Source organism: Lycium barbarum, chromosome 4 (assembly GCF_019175385.1).
Source record: "Lycium barbarum isolate Lr01 chromosome 4, ASM1917538v2, whole genome shotgun sequence".
NCBI lineage: Eukaryota > Viridiplantae > Streptophyta > Magnoliopsida > Solanales > Solanaceae > Lycium > Lycium barbarum.
In genome coordinates this window covers 26,312,593-26,330,702 of record NC_083340.1, presented here as the reverse complement: position 1 = coordinate 26,330,702, position 18,110 = coordinate 26,312,593, and the positions used below count along the sequence as shown (strand labels likewise).

The following is an 18,110-nucleotide window of genomic DNA, read 5'->3' as shown; positions in this document are numbered from 1 at the left end:
GCTTTGCCGTCATGTTGGCAAATAATTCTCTCTCCCGTATATTAAAATTGTTATTATTGAACTTTATATTAAATTGGTGGATTAAAGAAGGAGAAGAGGAAAAGGAAAATTATTGATCGGGAGAATTTTACCGATATTATTAATTATATGGTAAGCCTGGATTATATTATTTATTATTTGTTATTAAAAAATATTTTTTTCTCTGATTATGATTTTTGAAAACTTTATAAAAAATTATTCAAAGCAACTCATATGACTATTTATATTATTTTTAAAATATCAATTTTATTTTAAAACTAAAGTCGCAAACTTTGAATTCGCACCAAAGTCTAGATGAGTGGTCACTTGTTTTTAAATGTACACCATGTTACTCTTTTAGAGTGAGACACAATTAATTGGAAAATTAACACGAAGACAACCTTCAATTAGTAGAGTAGAGTAGGATTTTAGTACTCCGCAGCTCCGTTTCCCTTCTCTCCGTTTCCCCAAATAAGTATTTGGATTGGAGATATGTGTCATAAGTAAAAAGTAATGGTTGAAATTTAATTAGTCAAATTAAAATCCTAATCATGATTAGGATAATAAATATAGAGAAAAGACATCATTTTCCCTCTAAATAACTTTAGCAATTTAACTTTACGGACGTTTATATACCTCCCTAAATAACTTTCAAGTGAATTAAATATTACCTTAATGAGTGACGTGGCAAGAAAGTGTAATTAATTTCTTAAAAGCGCGTGGGAGGGAAAAATAACAATAAAAGTGACCCCAACTGTACATATGTCATCTTCTAATTGGATGATATATTAAGATTTTCTTAATATTTTATTTTCCATTTTAAATTAACTTTTTCCTTTTCTTTCTTATTCTTTTCCCTTCTCTTTCTGCGTTCTACTTCAACAGCTCCCACCATTTTTTCTTCTTATTTGTTTCTTTGCATATAGATTTAATTTATGGGTTTGATTTGACACAAACAAAGAGATTAAATTTGTTGATCGATTTTAATTATATGTGGATGTAGTTGGCAGGGAATAGGGAGACAGAGCTACGGGTTATTGTCGCTATGGACTCGCGGATTGATAAATTACTTGACGGCTTATGCGCACGGGCCCAACACTTTAGATTATAGTGCATCTATGTGTATGTAGTTGTCTTTGAATAGTGATTATATATATAGAGAGAGTATATGTTATGTTTAAAATATGATTAATATAACAGTAGTTTGTGTTCCGTATCTAAAATTTTATTATATTAATGTTTGTTATGAATATAAAATCGGCAAATTTATTAATATTTTTTAAAAGAGAAGACTTGTTGTAGAAATTGATTTTCTATCTAAACGAAGAAATACTATTTTTTAATTTTTTAGTAAATATTCTCGGTTTAGCTCATTTTACTTGTCATGTTGTCTTTTGTATTAAATTCTATATAATTTTAAAATACAAATATTTTAAGTATATTTAGTGAACATAACAACTTGATTTTGTCAATATGCGATACTATGTTCAAAACACGATTAATATAACATTGTAGTTTGTGCTCTGTATTTAAAACTTTATTATATTAGTGTTTGCTACGAATACGCATGGTGTTTAATATGGGGCCCACATTTTTTTTTAACATTGTTTGTTTTTTAAATATGAGATTCACTTTTTTTTTCTTCCAATATTGCTTGATTTTGTTAATATGGGGTTCACTTTTTTTTTCCCGTGAGTTTGGATGTGGTGGGTTCCACTTTTTTTTTTTAATACTGGATGGTGTTTAATATGGGGCCCACAATGTGGGATTCATTTTTTTATATATATATTGCTTGATTTTGTCAATATGGGATACTATGTTCAAAACATGATTAATATAAAATTGTAATTTGTGCTCTGTATTTAAAACTTTATTATATTAGTGTTTGCTACTAATACGCACGGTGTTTAATATGGGGCCCACGATTTTTTTTTTTTTAATATTGCTTGATTTTGTTAATATGGGGTTCACTTTTTTTTTCCCGTGAGTTTGGATGTGGTGGGTTCCACTTTTTTTTTTAATACTGGATGGTGTTTAATATGGGGCCCACATTATTTTTTTAATATTAGTTGTTGTTTAATATATATAGGGTTGACAAATTCTTTTTACAATTTTTTTAATGGGCCTGTTTAATATGGGGCCCAATTTTATTTTTTTTATTATTTTTTTATATATACTATGTTCAAAACACGATTGATATAACATTGTAATTTGTGCTCCGTATCTAAAACTTTATTATATTGGTGTTTGCTAAGAATACAAAGTCTGCACTTTTTTTTTTTACATTGTTTATTTTTTTAATATGGGATTCATTTTTTTTTTTATATATTGCTTGATTTTGTCAATATGGGATACTATGTTCAAAACACGATTAATATAACATTGTAGTTTGTGCTCCGTATTTAAAACTTTATTATATTAGTGTTTGCTACGAATACGCACGGTATTTAATATGGGGCCCACATTTTTTTAACATTGTTTATTTTTTTAATATGGGATTCACTTTTTTTTTTAATATTACTTGATTTTGTTAATATGGGGTTCACTTTTTTTTTTCCCGTGAGTTTGGATGTGGTGGGTTCCACCTTTTTTTTAATACTGGATGGTGTTTAATATAGGGCCTACATTTCTTTTTAATATTAGTTGTTGTTTAATATATATGGGGCCCACAATTTTATTTTATTTTACAATTTTTTTTATGGGCCTGTTTAATATGGGGCCCAAAAAATAACATTTTTTTTTAATATGTGATTCACTTTTTTTTTTTTTTAATATTACTTGATTTTGGTAATATGAGGTTCACTTTTTTTTTTCTGTGAGTTTGGATGTGGTGGGTTCCACCTTTTTTTTTTAATACTAGATGGTGTTTAATATGGGGCCTACATTTTTTTTTAATATTAGTTGTTGTTTAATATATGTGGGGCCCATAATTTTTTTTTACAATTTTTTTATGGGCCTGTTTAATATGGGGCCCAATTTTTATTTTTTATTTTTTTATATATACTATGTTCAAAACACGATTGATATAACATTGTAATTTGTGCTCCGTATCTAAAACTTTATTATATTAGTGTTTGCTAAGAATAGAAAGTCTGCACCTTTTTATTTTATTTTATATGTTGCTTGATTTTGTCAATATGGGATACTATATTCGTATTTATATGTACTATGTTCAAAACACGATTGATATAACAGTGTAATTTATGCTCCGTATCCAAAACTTTATTATATTAGTGTTTGCTAAGAATACAAAGTCTGCACCCTTTTTTTTTATATGTTGCTTGATTTTTTCAATATCGGATACTATGTTCAAAATACGAATAATATAACATTGTAGTTTATGCTCCGTATTTAAAACTTTATTATATTAGTGTTTGCTACGAATACGCATGGTGTTTAATATGGGGCCCATTTTTTTTTAAATATTAGTTGTTGTTTAATATATATGGGATCTACAATTTTTTAGTTTATGCTCCGTATTTAAAACTTTATTATATTAGTGTTTGCTATGAATACACATGGTGTTTAATATATATGGGATCCACAATTTTCTTTTTACAATTTTTTTTTTATGGCCTGTTTAATATAGGGTCTAAATTTTTTTTTTATGGGGCCGATCAACTAAGACGAAGAGGGACGACCAAACTCCCTCTTCTAAGTAGTAGTAAAGTAAAGTAAAGTAATATTAAGACGAATGTCTACTGAAAAATAAAAAAAAATAGCTGATAAAACAAATTAAAGGCCATGGATTCCCTGCCCAAATTCACAGGAAAAGATATAAATACTCACCGAAAAATTAACCTTTTTTCTGAAAAAAAACTCCCGATCTTGTTGGTGCTTAATTAGGAGGTCTGTTGTTCATATAAGTCTAATTTCTTGGATTTGTTTGCTCTTCCTGAGCTATTTTGCAGCGAGAAATGTAAACTGAAATTATTTTGAGAATTATTGGGTTGATTATGAAATAATGAAAACTTGATTTCCATGAAAGTACAACTCTAAGCTGTCATGGTTCGGTTTGGATCGATTATTGATTAAAATCATAACCAAACCAATTTAGTCGGTTTTTAAACGTCTAAAATCATAACCAAACCAAATAAAATAATAACCACCATTTGGATATTGTCGGTTTGGTTGGAATTTTCAGTTTATGACTAGAAGTCATGAGACTTATCAGTAAAACATTAAAAAGTTGAAACAGACATGTCTTTTTTTTTTTGGTTCAAACAATAAATTTTATTCATAGTTTACGGTGGAACATACACCATAGAAATATTTTCACTATTAGTGATAGTGTAATAGTCAAGTTATCCAAAGTTGCTAAACTATTACATATAGAGCTAAAAACTAACTTAGTAGTGACTGCACCATTTTTGTCATCTTAATACACATACTTGGACATAAAGTAGAGCATAGTAACTTTTAGTTGTTGTTACAAACATACATATTAACTAAATATAAAGATTGCCTAAAATTAAAATGAAAATATATGAAATAAAAAAACTTTGTGTAATGATCCTAAACTTTGGGGCAGTACTTGCATTTTGCCCTCAATTCTCCCATTTTATTAAAAAACCTTTGTGTAATGATCCCAAACTTCAGATGTTTTTCTATCATTATCCCCAAGGCTAGAGTCTCGAATACAAGGAGTTGTTCTTTTCTGCTTTTTAGGAGGATTACTCACGGAAGATGTATTAGGGCATTAACATGTGCTTGAGTTGCAGCAAATGCTGATGTTACTGAAATATCTTTTATAGGAACCTCCAAATCTACAACCTCTGTCCTTTTCATATGAAAAATATTAGAAGTTTAGGACCCATTCAGACAAGAAAAAAGAAGGTATAAGTTCGAAAAAAAGAAAGAAGAAACAACCTAAAATCAAATGGCTAACAAAGAAAGACTAAAAATTTAAGTTAAAGACATTAGACTCTAACGTGAGCTTCTGTTAGTAGGTTTACACTTAGCACTTAAAAAGTTAAAAGACTTAAAGACATGGGCTTGGACATGTTCTTAAAAACATAGGCTTAAAAAAACATGTGAAATAAGTAGACCAAAAATTAAATTAATGATTAAAAGGTAAAAAATATCTATAATTATTTATGAAAGACTAATATTATACATATAACAACAACAACAACAACCCAGTGAAATCCCACATCGTGGGGTCTGGGGAGGGTAGAGTCTAGAGTGTACGCAGACCTTACTCCTACCAAGGTAGGACGACTGTTTCCGAAAGACCCTCGGCTCAATAAAAGCATAAAAAGAAGATTTATGTATATAAATAATTATAAAATTTATGTATATAATTTATCGGTTCGGTTCGGTTCAGTTATTTATTAGGTTATCTTTTAATAGAACCACCAAACCAAATATTATCGGTTTTTAAAATTGAAAACCAAACCAAATGTCAATTTTTTTATTCGGTTTGGTTAAATTTTCGGTTTGGTTTTAATTTTAACCAAAACCGTGAACAGTCATAGTCATGAATATGGAAAAAGAGAAGAAAGGGGGAAAGAAGAAAGAAGGGAAATTGTTTTTTAATTTGAACACAATCAATTAAAAATAAATAAATGACGTGGACGAATTAGAAGGCGAGTAGCTCAACAACACCCAACTTTGACCTGGTTTGGGCAAGAGCGGGTTGAACAAAATTCACTTGAAAGTTGTTTAGGGGGTATATAAACGTTCATAAAGTTAAATTACTAAAGTGAGTTGTGCAGCCAAGTTTAGGGGGGAAATAATGTCTTTTCAAGTTTGTTACGAGTTTCTTTTTTGTTTGTTTTTTGAATAGGTTTTTCCCTTTCTTTGAATAGATGGGAATATAATTGAGAAAATAATGAACATCAAATGCTTATAAGTGAGGGTAAATTCAGTAAGATGGCCAATTAAATCAATGTATTATATCAAAAGTTTAAGAAGAATACAGAATAATGAATAACATTTGTAAAATAAAAGTAATTTATTGACATATATTGACTCGTCAATTGTTGAAAACAAAAAAGAAAAAACAAATCGAACAAATTAAAAGTAAAAGGGAACACAATAAATAACTGATCAGTAAAGATTAACTTAATATATAAAGTTTAATTATTGGAAGTTCTTATATATAAAAAGGAGGAACTATCGAAAATTAAGATAAAGAAATATTTGTTAATTTAATTATGATTAAAATCTTCTTTTGGTTAATTAAATTTCAGTCATTACTTTTTAACCATACATGTCTCCTGCCAAGTAAGAACTTGAAAAAAAATTGAAAGGAGCCTCATCCTACTCGATCATGTTAATTAAAGCAGCTCTTTTAAGTTTGTCTCCAATAATTAAAAGTTCAAACGGAGAAAATAGTAATCTCTAGGAATGAACACAACAACGTTTGAACTTTTAATTACAGGAGACAAACTTTAGACATAATTATGCCTGCATTCTTGTAATGAACGCAGTTAAATCTGATTATAATAGTGTTAGCTGTATATAAAGATTGTTAAATCATTCCTAGAGATTACTATTCTTGACACATGGGAACTGTAAACAAATAGTGATATGGACAGGGATTCGACGAGAAAAGGCTATAAATAGTTTCTTATCTACGAGAGTAGGTCTAAAATAGTCCCTTAAATATATACACTTATCGGTTTTAATTCTTTAACTATTCAAAAACTTATCAAATTTGATCTCCGTCTATTTTTTATACGAACAGCGTACAAACCCATAAACTTTCGTGAGATTAATCGTTTGAGAAGAATGGTTACAGAAATTGTGTGCTTGAGTTTGTCTTTTCGAATTTCGGAGACTCGAAAGCGACACCAATGGCAGAATGATTTTTTTTTTTAAAAGAGGAACTTGAGGAAAAAGAAGAAGGGAAAGAGAAATATAGGTCTGAGGAATGGTTTAACGATTAATCTCACGGAGGTTTATGAATTTATACGCTGTTTGTATAAAAAATAGACGGAGATCAAATTTGATAAGTTTTTGGATAATCAAAGAACTAAAACCGATAAGTATATATTTAAGGGACCATTTTCGACCCGAGAAGGAATTATGGCCTTTTCTCGGGATTCGACACATGGGAACAGTAAACAAATAGTGATATGGACAGGGACTCGGGAAGATACATAGAGGGTTCTTGAATTATTAGTCAGGTCAAGACAATTAAGAGTCTCATTTTTTTTTTTTTAATTTTTTATAATACAGAGTCTATATTGGCAACTGTTCAAGTAGTTGATTTGGCTAAGGTTTTACGACAACTTGAGTGGCTTGATATCGACACTATGCTTCCTTTTTTGGCATATAGATACAGCACATTATCTCACCAGTCAGTCACATAACAATTGAGCTGGACCTTCAAATCACACAGCTTCAAGATATTTCAAAGGCACAGGTCTTTCTCTTTTTCATTATTCATTCATCTCATATTCATCTTGCATTTCAAACACTTAAGCATTGCGCTGTAAATTATAGCATTGCTTACTTTTCTCCTTTTTTGTTCATTTTGAAAATTTACTCAGAATATATTAACGTCCTCAGTATTTGCTGAAAAATATATAGAAAATTAAACTTACGGTGTAATTTGACTTTGAATTTTTGAAACTTGTGAAAATTATATATATATGAAACGGTAATATATTATCGGGATTCTTTTGTTTATGTCTCTCCAATCAAACTTATTTACTGGCAGTAGCCCAAATATAAAAAATCTATAATATATATATATATATATAAATTAATATACAAAACCTAATAATTGCTGCTATTTTGTAAACTAGATCACTCAAAGGTATGTATGGTGTCAAGATTCACTATGAAAATGGTGCAATACAAATTGAGACGAAAAAGTTACTACTCCCTTTGTCCCAATTTATGTGATACACTTTTATTTTTAATTCGTCCAAAAAAGAATGATACATTTTCTTATTTGACAACAAATTAACTTTAAACTTTATCTTTTATGCTTAACCAGATGATTTATAACCACACAAATATCTTTGATTTGTTTTAGACCTCAATATTCAAAAGTTTTATTTTATTTCTTAAACTCCGTGAATTATATCACATAAATTGGGACGGAGGGAGTATGTTACGAAGATCACCAAAAAAGTAAAATAAATAGCTTACCAAATTTGTGTTTTGTATTACAGGAACTTACAATTTCAGGAAGGAGGTGATATACTTGTTTGATTAGAAGAAATGGCAAAGAACGCTTCAATCAACATGGAAATTGGGAATGATGGCGTGGCACTTATCACAATGCTTAATCCTTCTCAGGTTCTTTTTCTTCTTATTCTTTTACAAAAAAATTCAATAAGTAGGCGTTTGGTCATAGATATAAAAAATAAATTCACTTTTTTTTTGAAATTTTTAAAGTTGAAGTTGAAGTTGAAGTTGTGTTTGGTCATAGTTTTTAAAATTATAGTTTTTGTTAAAATATAGTTGTAAAGAAGTGATTTTTTTTTTTGAAAAATAAATTTTTTGAGTTTTTGGTATTCTAGAATACAACTTGAATATTTATGGCCAAACGCCCAAAAATAAAAAAAATTCCGGAAAAAAGAATAATTTTTATAGCCAAACGACACCTAAAAAAGTCCACATCTATATTAAAAATAAGTAATCTTTAGAATGCTCCAACTTAAAAAAGTTGTCTCATTTTCCTTTTTAATTTATCACTATATGACTCCCAACTTTGTAGCTGAGTCTTGGATTAATAAAATTGTCTCTACCTCACCTATACATTCCTTCAAATATTTCATTCTAGAAAATTAGTCAAATATACAACTGTTTTTCATAATTTGATTTTTGTTTTCTTTCCAAGTTCTCACAATTGGTTCTGTAAACCAGTTATTTAAACTAAAATAAGATCAAATTACCTACTAAGGTGGGACCCTGGGAATAGTAAATTTGAGATAATACTACTCTCTTAGTCCCAAAAAAATTATTTTCCTTTCCTTTATAGTCTGTCTTAAAAAAATTAACACCTTTCTATATTTAGAAACAATTTAATTTTATGAGATAATTTGCAGCCACACAAATATTTAAGGTTTGTTTTGGACCATATATTTGAAAAATATTCTTTTATTTTTTAAATTTTGTGTCAAGTCAAACTAAGATAATTTTTTTAGAACGGAATGAGTATGGTTTTTTCTACAATTAAACGCAGCCTTCAAAATTAGTAAAGTACATTTTTTCGCTTGATGAGGCCACCATACTAAAGTACATTTTTAGCTTTGCTTTTTCTTCTATTCTTTCCTTTATCTTCTGAGTCCTATTATAGAAACTGGAAATGTTGTTAATTGTGTTTACTATGATTATGAATAATAGCAATTGAGGAGTTGAAGAGATGCTATCAAGACGCTATTGATAACGATAATGTAAAGGCCATTGTTCTTTCCGGTAAGTTTTCGATAAATAATTACTCTTTAATCTAGTAGCTCAGTTGGTTGGCTGACTATCTGAACTTTCACTTTATTAGTGTTGTTGGTGAGAGTTCGAACCCCCACATTGTAATCCCCTTCCCCTACTCTCATGTAATAAAAATAATTTTCAAAAAAAAAAAAAAAACTACGTAATGTAAAGAGTCAAATATAGGATACACTTTAACTACGTAATATTTTCAGACACGGAACGGAAAATCACTATTTTAGAGGAATCCTTTTGTTCTTTATCTACGAAATGCTTCAGTATATGAATTTAAATAAGTCTGCATAAATAGGAGAATTGTTTAAACTAATGCCAATAAGCAAAAATGTGCAACAGATTAGGATAAAGGAGTAACTTTGTTTTAAAGTGAAAATTCTTTCCAACTCAAAGGTGCAATTAATAAAAATCATTTGGCAGAACTCTTACACTTGGAGCAAGAGATGTATATTGCTACTGCAACCAAAATTGTTCATCATAGTTTTTATTGTTATTTATGACCTGCTAATGTCAAGTCTTTTCTTGAAATTGTTTTGTGCTAGATGAACACTTTTATTTTAAAATGTTTGTCGGTATCGCCTGTTGATAGGTGCGGATGGTAGATTTTGTTGTGGTTTGGACATCAGTGTTGTGGAGAACGTTCATAAACATGGTAAATTTTAGTCACTTATTTGATCAACTAGTGTCCCTAGTGTCATCTAACCCGCTTTTCCTTCAAAAATTCCAGGAGACATATCACTTTTACCAGATGCATCAGTTGGACTGGTGGTTAACAAAATCGAAAGTATGTCGATAGTTTTTTTATGTTCTTTGCCAATAATTTCTTAGAAGTTCTAAAGTAGTTGGCAATTAATATGTAGTTTGATAACCAAAACTTTGGTGATCATATATAGATGGGAAGAAGCCTTCTGTTGCTGCAATTCAAGGATTTGCCCTTGGAGGTGGCTTGGAGTTGGCTATGGTTTGTTTTGTCTGCTCAAGTTTTTTCATTTAATGTAGCCCTTATACTTCATTGTTCTCAAAATTTCATATAATTGTTTTCTTCTATTTAAATTGTGTAGGGGTGCAGTGCTCGAATTGCCACACCAAAATCTGATCTTGGTTTACCTGAGCTGAGGCTTGGAGTTATTCCTGGATGTGGAGGTACCCAAAGGCTTCCAAGGTTAGTTGGGACCTCAACGGCTATTGACATGTTGATGGTAAGTGTCATTCTTGAAACATATACTATGTAATCAGTCTTTGTAGTTTAGATGGTAACATAAAGATGCTGAAGCTTTGTCTAAATGCTGAACAGTCATCGAAGACCATAACTTCTGAACAAGGAAAGGAGTTGGGTCTTATTGATGCCATTGTCTCTTCTGAGGAGCTCTTGACAGTTGCTCGGTGTTGGGCACTCGACATCGTCGAAGGCGGCCAGCCAAATTGCAATTCTCTTCAAAAGACAGATAAACTTGGACCCCAGGATGAATCACTCGAGATACTGAAAAGTGCTAGACAACGTTACACAGTGCCTCATTACAGAGCCTGTCTTGATGTGATCGAAGAAGGCATCATATCTGGAGGATATTCTGGTGTTCTTAAGGTGAACACTCCTATGACATAAAAGTGCATTATATGTTTTGCTTCGACATATCAATGACTACTTCTGGAATAACTTGTATATTGATATCTTGGTTCCCCCCTAGTCTTTCAGTGAGGACATGGCAACAATTATTGCCTGTAGTTGCTTCTATGATTTATTACTAGAGATTGTTTGGTATCTGCTTATAATCTGTGTGTAACTGATTGCAGGAAGATAAAGTATTTAAAGAGCTAGTGCTGTCAAATACTGCAAAAGGTCTTCTTCATGTATTTCTGGCTGAACGTGCAACATCAAAGGTCAGCTTATGATAGATTTTAGGCTATAGATGCTACTTCTTTCACTGTCTAATTAAGAACGGACAAATAAATTAGAACTGTTTCTATACAATTTACAGGTACCAGGTGTTACTGATATTGGGCTTAAGCCTCAGAGAATAGAAAAAGCTGCTGTTGTTGGTGGTGGTTTAATGGGATCTGGGATTGCTACAGCTCTCATTATGAGCAACATCAGTGTCGTACTTAAAGAAATTAACCATGAATATCTATTGAAAGCGGTGAAATCGGTAGAAGGTTAGTCTGACATCTTGAATATATTTGTGTAATTTAATGTTCCACAAGTTTTGATATATTGGATAAGGAGGCAAATAAAGATAGTAGCAGGACAGAAAAGCAATAATTGGATGTCAGAACATACTTCTGATACTATTCTTATGCTATTTGTGTTCCAGCAAATCTACAAGGCTTTGTAACAAGAGGAAAGCTGAATCAGGATAAGATGAAAGGGACTTTGTCTCTTCTTAAAGGCACTTTAGACTATGAGGACTTAAAAGATGTCGACATGGTTATTGAGGTAATCCATTGACGACCTCTTCCCTTCTTCCTCTTAGTTTTCATGCTATTTTTCTGCCCTGTTTTTCCATACTATTGATGACTCTTAGGAAGCTTTGTAGCATCCTTTTTATTCTTTGATAGGGTAAGGAAACTTTGTAACATCCTTTGTCCATTGTTTTACTACCACTCGGATGCTATCCTACCCTTAGTTCAATAGAAATGCCCAATAGCTAAAGGATTGAAGAATATTATTCTGAATAGGCTTGTCCATTTCAAATTAGATTTCAACTGAGTTCTTTTTCAGAAATTTGGGAGCTTTTTGGTGTAGCATGTCAACTCTGATGTCGTTAATTCTCTAATTTTCATTGTTTTTATTTTCATATTGAATTTTTTCCACCTCTCCTTGTGGATGATGCATATTACATTTCCATTTTTCTGATGAAATTTATCTCTCTCTATCTCAGGCTGTTAATGAAAATGTGGTGCTGAAACAATCAATATTTGAAGACATTGAGAAATATTGTACTTCAGAGTGCATTTTTACATCAAACACGTCTACAATTAGTCTTGATGTGATTGGGGAAAGAACAAGTAGTCAAGATCGGATTTTGGGGATACATTTATTCAGGTGAGGTTCAATTTTATACTGAATTTTTGCCTGAACGTTTACACTGAGATGTGAAGAGAATGAACTTGGCTATATATGTTAAATCAGGTGTATCACAAACAATATATTTTGTATAAGAGAATATTAACTTGAAAGCTGGAAAACAGATTTAAGAGAAATTACTATAAGAAGGTTTAACCAGCATTGTGTTGGGAGATTTGGAGTACTCTGAGGGGCGGCGCGATTTTGGGTATTGTAGGAGTATAAAAGTAGAGGAGGTTAAGGGAGCTGTCCGTAGGATGCGTAGAGGAAGAGCGACCGGGCCTCACGAGATTCCTGGGGAGTTTTGGAAGAGTGCAGGCAAGGCAGGTTTGGAGTGGCTGACTGGGTTGTTTAATGTCATTTTTAAGACGACGAAGATGCCCGAGGAATGGAGGTGGAGTACGATGGTTCCTTTGTACAAGAACAAGGGCGATATTCAAAGTTGCAACAACTATCTAGGTATCAAGCTGCTAAGTCACACTATGAAAGTGTGGGAAAGGGTGGTGGAGATGAGGGTGAGGAGAGGCGTGTCCATTACAGAGAACCAGTTCGGATTCATGTCGGGGCGTTTGACTATAAAAGCCATTCATCTTGTAAGGAGACTGGTGGAGCAGTATAGGGAGAGGAAGAGAGACTTACACATGGCTTTCATCGACCTAGAAAAGGCTTACGATAAAGTGTCAAGAGAGGTTTTATGGAGATGCTTGGAGGTTAGAAGTGTACCTGTGGCGTACATTAGGGCAATCAAGGACATGTATGAGGGAGCCAAGACCAGGGTTAGAATAGTGGGAGGAGACTCGGAACACTTCCCAGTGGAGATGGGGTTGCATCAGGGATCAGTTCTTAGCCCTTTTTTATTTGCCTTGGTGATGGATGGTTTGACGCGGCAAATTCAAGGTGAGGTGCCATGGTGCATGCTATTCGCGGATGACATAGTCCTGATTGACGAGACCCGCAATGGAGTGAATGCTAAGCTGGAGGTTTGGGGACAAACTCTATAGTCTAAAGGTTTCAAGTTGAGTAGGACCAAGACAAAGTACATGGAGTGTAAGTTTAGTGATGAGACACATGAGGCTGGCGTGGAAGTGAGGCTGGGTACCCAGGCCATCCAAAAGAAAAGAAGCTTTAAGTATCTTGGGTCTATTGTACAAGGAGATGGGGATATTGACGATGATGTCACGCATCGTATTGGTGCAGGGGTGGACGAAATGGAGGCTCGCTTCAGGAGTGCTGTGTGATAAGAAGGTGTCACCAAAACTTAAAGGCAAGTTCTACAAAGTGGTAGTGAGACCGACTTTGTTGTGCGGGGTGGAGTGCTGGGCAGTCAAGAACTCGCACGTCCAGAAGATGAAAGTTGTAGAAATGAGAATGTTGCGATGGATGTGTGGGCACATCAGGCGAGATAGGATTAGGAATGAAGATATCCGAGATAAGGTGGGAGTGGCATCAATGGAGGACAAGATGCGGGAAGCGCGACTGAGATGGTTTGGGCATGTGAGGAGGAGAGACACAGATGCCCCAGTGCGGAGGTGTGAAAGGTTGGCTATGGACGGTTTCAGAAGAGGTAGAGGTAGGCCGAAGAAGTATTGGGGAGAGGTGCTTAGACAGGACATGGCGCAGTTCCAGCTTACCGAGGACATGACCTTAGATAGGAGGCTATGGAGGACTCAGATTAGGGTAGAAGGCTAGTATCCCGTCGTACTAGTAGTCGCGGTTTTGATCTTCATTTTCTTGTCCTTTGATTCGTGCAACTATATGTTAGTTCGTGTACCACAATTATCGTATTTCTCTGTGGTAGCCAGGGGCGGAGCCAAGTGTAGTTGAGGGGGTTCATCCGAACCCCCTCGGCAGAAAATTACAGTGTATATTGAAGGTTAAAATTATTTTTTTATGTATATATGGTAGGTGTTGAACCCCCTTAGCTTCTTGTATATTTACCTCTTTATATTTTTGAACCCTCTTACTGAAAATTCTGGCTCCGCCACTGGTGGTAGCCACTGTTTCTGTTTTCTCATACTGCTTTATCATGGCTTTTTCGCTTTCGTTAGTTTCATTTTCGTATTGCTTTGAACTGTTCCTGCTTATATGACCTTTTCTCATCATGTTTTCTCTTGAGTCGAGGGTCTTCCGGAAACAGCCTCTCTATCTTCCGATATGGAGGTAAGGTCTGCGTACATTTTACCCTCCCCAGACCCCACACTGTGGGATTTCACTGGGTATGTTGTTGTTGTTGTAAGGTTTAACCAGCATGCTTATCAAAATGTTTTTTTCTCACAATCGGTAAATGTTTTACGAGCTTATTAATTTGAAAGCCTAATATTAGTTTCAAGGGGAATTTTTAAGTAATATTATAAGAAGGTTTAACTAGCAATATGATCAGAATGTGTCTTGCTTAACTTTTAGCTAAAACTAGAGAAGGGAAGACGGTGTGGTTGCACTGTCATTTAACAAATCACTGCAAGAGCCTGATAAGTGCATTCTTTAACTTGATATAACATAATCTGTCTTCTCACTAAAGCAACAAGAAGATAGTTCTGATGAGAGGAGAAAATGACAAAATTGGTGCCTTATTTGAGATTATATACTAGTACTGTTTCATGACTTGCTCTATTCCTTAATTCTAATTTTCATGGTTTTAATTTTTCTTTCTTTTTTTGGGTGAAGTCCTGCACATTTGATGCCTCTGGTGGAAATAGTGAGGACGGAAAGTACTTCTCCACAAGTAATTGTTGATGTGATAAAATTTACAAAGATTTTGAAGAAAGTCCCCATCATAGTGAAAAATTGTACTGGTTTTGCTGTCAACCGGAGCTTCTTCCCTTACATGCAAGGACCAGACTTGTTGGCAAATTTAGGTGTTGATATCTTCAGAATTGACCGGGTGATTACTGAGTTTGGCATGCGGCTTGGTCCTTTTCAGTAAGTTTTTCTCTAGAGTGAAACTAGTTCATCTTGGCATGTGAAGACATGAGCATACACTATATACCAAGTCTGTTCATATTAACATTTTGGTATATTATGATATGCAGGCTTCAGGATCTTACTGGCTATGGTATATTTTTGGCTGGTGTCAAAGAGTTTGTTGCTGCTTTTCCAGACCGCGCTTTTCAGTCGCCCTTGGTTCAACTAATGGTAGACAATGGACGGGAAGGTACTGAAGACATTTCTATTTTCCACTTAACTATTGGCTTGAAAATATTGCCCAATTCAAAATTAAAGGGAACAAAATTTTAAAGGGGATAGAAGTTTCAACTTAAGAAGCTAATGACCTTTACAAGAAGAATAATGGTAGTACAATTCCAAGAGTCTACTAAGTGTGTTGGTTCTATTTTCATGATTTGTCACTCAAAGTGGTCTGGTTTTTTAAATGAATACTTGCATCGTAGGTAAGAAGAATGGTGAAGGATATTACACGTACAATAAAGGAAGCAAGCCAGAAGCTGATCACTCTGTGATGCAAATTGTTGAGGAGTCTATGCGACTTACCAATATTTCTCCTGGTGGAAAGGTTTGTTACAGCTGAATCCTTCTTGTAATCTGAATTCTTGCGATTGTTCCTATCATACATTCACGCGTAACTACAGTCAATACTATATTGTGCATGTTTGATTGATACAAGTACTAACATCATTTTGTTGTGTGTGATTCGGCAGCCAATATCTGTGACGGATGAAGAAATTCTAGAAATGATATTCTTTCCAGTGGTGAACGAGGCTTGTCGAGTTATTGAGGACGGAATAGTTGTGAGATCATCTGATATTGATATGGCATCTGTCCATGGGTTTAAATTTCCCTCAGAAACGTAAGTAGCAAAGCAGAAATTAGTCCACCTTAAAACGTTCTTCAATTAACCATTCTTACATTTTACTTCTAAAGTCTGCTAACATACAAATGATCAGTTAATTCCTTGAATGCCAACCCTATGTAGATAATTCATTGTCTATTCTAGACTAGCTATTGAGCATATTGTAATTACTGTAAGACTATACTTTGTGCAGTGGAGGTGTCATGTTTTGGGCTGATTCCATTGGATCTGAGTACATTTACTCAAAGCTAAAAAGTTGGTATGAGGCCTATGGTGAATTCTTTAAGCCATCAACATTCTTGGAGCAGAAAGCTGCAAAGGGTTTGCCCTTGGTAAGGATATTTTTTCTCGAACCATTTTGCTTCTTTCTTTATCCTGCTCTTTTGTTAAATTCATTTCTTGACATCGTCCTTCATGATGCGTCCCAGGGAGGATCGTGTTGACCTAACCTCCATGCCAGCATATCATGACCGAATCAATACAGAAGAAGCAGGAATGCAAGCATGCTGAATTTGAGCTCGAAAATAAGGCTAGAGAGTTAGCTAATTACTATTAGTAGGAAGTTCTATTAATTACAACTAGTTAGTTAATTATTCTTGGTCCGTTTAGTTTTTGTATTTATTTCCCTCAAGTTAGTTGATGGCAGTTGTAACAGAAGCCAAACAGCTGGATGGTTCCAGTTTTGGCTCTACAAACCACTGTAATTCTCTGAGGCAATTGATTGTCATAAGTTGAAAGTGTTCTTCTAGAAACAATTGTCTTATACCAATTGGAAGAAAACGAATGATTTCCACCATTTAATTTTCATCACTTGAAGAAGTGACCAAAGTTAAGCATCTGAGGTTACTGAAATTACAAGCCAACTTTTGTTCATACGCGTGAATTTGTGACTTATCAAGTCATGAAATTTGCAGCACAGTTTAAAGTGAAGAAACGTAGTATGAAAATGGAGTACAAGTTGAGTGTAGGGATCTAGTAGCTCAGTTGGTTGACTACCTGAACTTTTACCTTGTTGGTGAGAATTCGAATCCCCACGTTGTAATCCCTTTCTCATTTTCTCTTCCCCTAACCCTAAGTAATTAAAAAAAAAAAATTAAAAGAAGTACAAGTCGAGCTTTTGAGGTAACAATGCGTCTCCAGCCAACTTGGAAGTTTGTGGGGGAGTTTTATAATCATGTCTTTCAAACCAACCAACTTCAAAGGTTTTTAGTCAAAATGTCAAATATGTTGGGTCGTTGTTGTTCAATCGCTTGGGGCTTCCTCGAAGACTTGGATAACGAACCGTATCTGTGAACCACTTGGGACTGAAGAATAACTGAAGTGGATAGTGTTGTACTAGAACATGCGTGACTGAAGGTCTTGCTACAGCTCCTTAAAAAAACAAGTTAGGGTGAAAATAGCCAAAAGTGTAAAACATTGGAAGTGTAAAATGCCTTTAACTCAAATTAACAAGATAACATGTTTACCCGTAAAATGGAACAGTTAAAAGTGTATACATGGTTTATGGACATGCGGACGGAGATGACGAAATAAGAACCAGCAATGACTATGAAAGATGATATAATAAACAGAAAAGGGTCATATTTGCCCTTATACTTTTAGGGCTCGTTTGGTGTGATGGATGGAGAAAAACAGTCCTGGGATAAAAATTAGTACCGCCTTATCCAACATTTGGTTGAAAAAAAAAAACTCGGGATAACTAATCCCGGGATTTGAGTGTTTTTTTTATCCACCTTGAGGGTGGAATAACTAATCCCGGGATTAGTTGTCCCGGGATAAGTTGTTTCCAACCAAACGAGCTTAGAAAAAAAATGTGCTCACCTT

At 33.6% G+C, this 18,110-nt stretch overlaps 1 pseudogene; it reads left to right on the top strand.

Annotated features, from left to right (window-relative positions):
• The first annotated feature begins 7,240 nt into the window (after window positions 1-7,240).
• Window positions 7,241-17,127, top strand: LOC132635643 (peroxisomal fatty acid beta-oxidation multifunctional protein AIM1-like; annotated as a pseudogene).
• The last annotated feature ends 983 nt before the right edge of the window (window positions 17,128-18,110 follow it).